Below are 3,469 nucleotides of genomic sequence, written 5' to 3'. Positions count from 1 at the left end.
GTTCAGACGACAAGCTGGACGCTCGCATTCGCCGGTACCCGCCTCACGACAAAGAAAAATGATTACTTACCTGAGCATTGTCATATCTCTCTTTTCGCTCTAAGCACTGTTGGTGGTGCACCTGGTAAAGGGCGAGTCTTCGTAGGAATCTCTCCTTTCGTTCTTCCTCCATGTCTAAAACCCAACGTTTGTCCGGGTACCGAAGTGTAAGTGCCACGCGCGCGCCAAAATGTATCACGTGAACACCACGTGAACACCACGCTCCTCCGTCCTTTGATTTCGATTGCTTCTTAATTGATGCGAGGGGGGAGAGGAGGATGGGCGGAGCAGCAACTGCGGAGCGAAAACTCAACTTAAAATATGATTAACCCTTTCATGGTCTTCTCACTTTAACGTTTCATATTAACCATCTACGATGGTTTCATATTAAACAATCAGAAATTCACACAAGTTCAAAAAACTATATAAAGTATAAAAACTGTAACAACATTTCAAAACACTCCAGTTATTAATTGATCTATTAAATAAATTAAAACAAATAAAAACATCCGCACTGTTTATGCATGTTCTGCTTCAGTTATTACTGTTTGGTATATTGTCAAAGCTGTTCCATATTTATGTTTGTCCATTTTTCCTATTTCCAAGACGACAACTTCACTTCAAGAAGTTGACTGGCTCCCTTCTGCATCCCCCATTTAACATTGCTGCCATTGAAACCTTAAAGGCCAAGTGTGAAGTAAAGTTGGCCAACCATGTTTTTGAGTAATATCAATGGCTGAACAATTATAAGCATATTTCTGTTTTTTTTTTTTAACGCAACCCTTCCAAATTCTTTGTTTAACCCTTAGCAAGGCCCTTGACAACGAAAATGCTTTTCTTCGGCAATCTCCGTAAATCTTCAGAAATTATGTCACATGGAGAACTGCGAGGGAAGTCAGCCATTGAACAGCATTGTTGCATTGCTTGTTGGTAAGATCCCACGCGGTGTGTGGTGATGTATTGTTCGCAATCGACAGAAAAGGTGTACCAGTGGCCGAAGGATAGCAGGGCACGTAAATGGACATCTTTTGTTCGCACGAAGCGAATGAATTTCTCGCCATCATCGACGAGTGTTCTCTGCTATCTCCACTTCAAAGATGCCTGCTTTCTCAACCGGTCTGCTTATGATCAAGGATTTGCAAAAAAGTAAGTGTGAATTTTGGATAGATGATGATGATTTTGTCAAAGCGTAAGTGTGATTTTTGGATAGATGATGATTTTGTCAAAGCGTGGCTGCCAACTCTTGTGGAATGAACAGGAGAAGCTCGCAACGTTCGTTTTCAGCTCGAGGCAAACCCCGATCGATGCTATTCATATCAGCGATGAGTAATAATGGCAGTCAGACAAATTGTTTTGGAAGCACATTTCAATAGTACAAGTCAAAAAATTATTTGCTAAAAAGAATAATCAAGTACCGAGGAGGCTAACTGCTTGAACATGAAGTCTGATTTTTTATTTTTTAATTTTTTAAACAATGTCATCAGATAGACAAAAAACATCAAATTATGTGCACATGCCTGCATCTTCAAATCATAAAAATAATACCAGCCTATATCTTATCAATCTTGTCATCTTGATGGGTCTTGTCTCCATTCCATGTCAGGTCGTCTGGGCACATTGTTTGCATCCTAATTAGCGTCTGGCTCATACATGTAAGGTCCAACATGTAAAATTCCAACCTCCTCTTCTTCCTCCAACTCTTCAAAAGTTGGATATCCTCACTTGCACTCGATCTATCGCTTGTATCGCTGTTTGAATCATTGTTTGAAATGCTTTGCATCTCGGCCGTATGGAGGTCTGCCATCGCTGTTCTCCATGTGACGTAGCACTTCCGGGTTACTCCCCTTTCAGGCTCGAACTTCGGAAAAGCGATTATTTTGTCAAATACTGTATACAACATATAAATATTTTTTTCATGCTTTATTTGGTGGACAATGTTGAAGTACTTTCATTGTCACCCTATTTGGCATTTCATGACATTACTTCACACTTGGCCTTTAATGGAACACTCAAAATTTTATCTAGGTGTGAGTGTGAGCCCAGGTGGTTGTTCCTCTACGTGTGCCCTGCGATTGGCTGGCAACTATGTCAGGGTTGACCCCGCGTATTTCCTGAAGACAGCTGGGATAAGCTCCAGCATGCCTGCAACCCTTGTGAGGACAAATGGATGAGAAAATTGATGGATGAATGGAGCTTGCGGGATCCATGCTCGGATAATTCTGTTATGTTTCAGAACAGTCTGGAACAGGAGCGGATCCCACAAATGCAGACGAGGATAACATGGAGTACAAAAAAAAAAAGTTTACTGACAAAATATAAGGTCACGAGACTGACAAAATAGAACATAAAACACTGATAACAGGATCATAACAATACCTACAAAAGCGCTTGCAAATGGCAAGGGAAACAAAAGAATGCGAAATAACTTCTCGAAAAAGGGCAAGAAAAGCCAAAGAAAAACCAAAACACGCGGCGACCACACAACAAAACAAGACTCGGTCAAAATGGAACAAACAAGGGGATATTGAACCAGACAATGAGCGAGATCGAGGAAGGTGGAGAAAACAAGCACTTCGATGAGAGTCGTGAGCAAGGTGAATAACCTGACAATTGGAAATAGCTTGGCTCTCCGTTTGAACCAGGCGATTATCATGACATTAGGTAAAAGGTGAGGAGCGGTTGGAACAGCCCTCCTATACCACCTACTGGAGACAAACTGGACCATGACACTTCCCTGGAGTGAGATATCAAAATGTGAACCTCAAAACGCAAGATATGGGTCAAAATTGACTTTTGGAATAACTGTTTTCAAGGTGCGAAGGCTACTTTGAACTGGGACGTCCGAGTGACGAAGTCTCACGGAAAAAAATGGACCCCACATTCACGGAGGGATTTCAGTGTGACGTCACTCCTCAGAAATAACCCCCACGTAGACACACGAGGTTTGTATAGGAACAAATACAGATTACTAAAATCAAATATTCCAGATTTTAATTTGTCGTGGCAACCAATAGAAAACAATCGTCTCGCCAGCTACAAGTGGCTGTTTCGACTTGTGATGCTGAATAGTGTTTTCACCACCACTGCACAAGGGACAATGATGTATTTAACCGAATTGTTAAATGGCATGGTAAAACAAGATACGGAAAATCAAGTTGAGCAATAACTCAGTGAATAGACAGAAATCTAAACACAATTGATGTTAGATTTTACTTCATTCAGGAAGCACTTCACAATGGAAAGATAGATATTGCATATTGTGAATCGGAAAATATGGTTGCAGAGTTATTGAGAAAACCATCAGATAGGATTACTGTTGGAGTCACCTGGCGCTTTAAGAGGGGCGGGGCTGCCACTGACAGGTGGCCATACGTGCGACGTTTAAAAAGCAGCATCGCATTATGGTTCCTTAGTGAATAAACTCGCGTCT

The sequence above is a fragment of the Hippocampus comes genome, unplaced genomic scaffold, assembly GCF_001891065.2.
Source record: "Hippocampus comes isolate QL1 unplaced genomic scaffold, H_comes_QL1_v1.1 scaffold845, whole genome shotgun sequence".
Classification (NCBI taxonomy): domain Eukaryota; kingdom Metazoa; phylum Chordata; class Actinopteri; order Syngnathiformes; family Syngnathidae; genus Hippocampus; species Hippocampus comes.
This window is presented reverse-complemented; position numbering follows the sequence as displayed.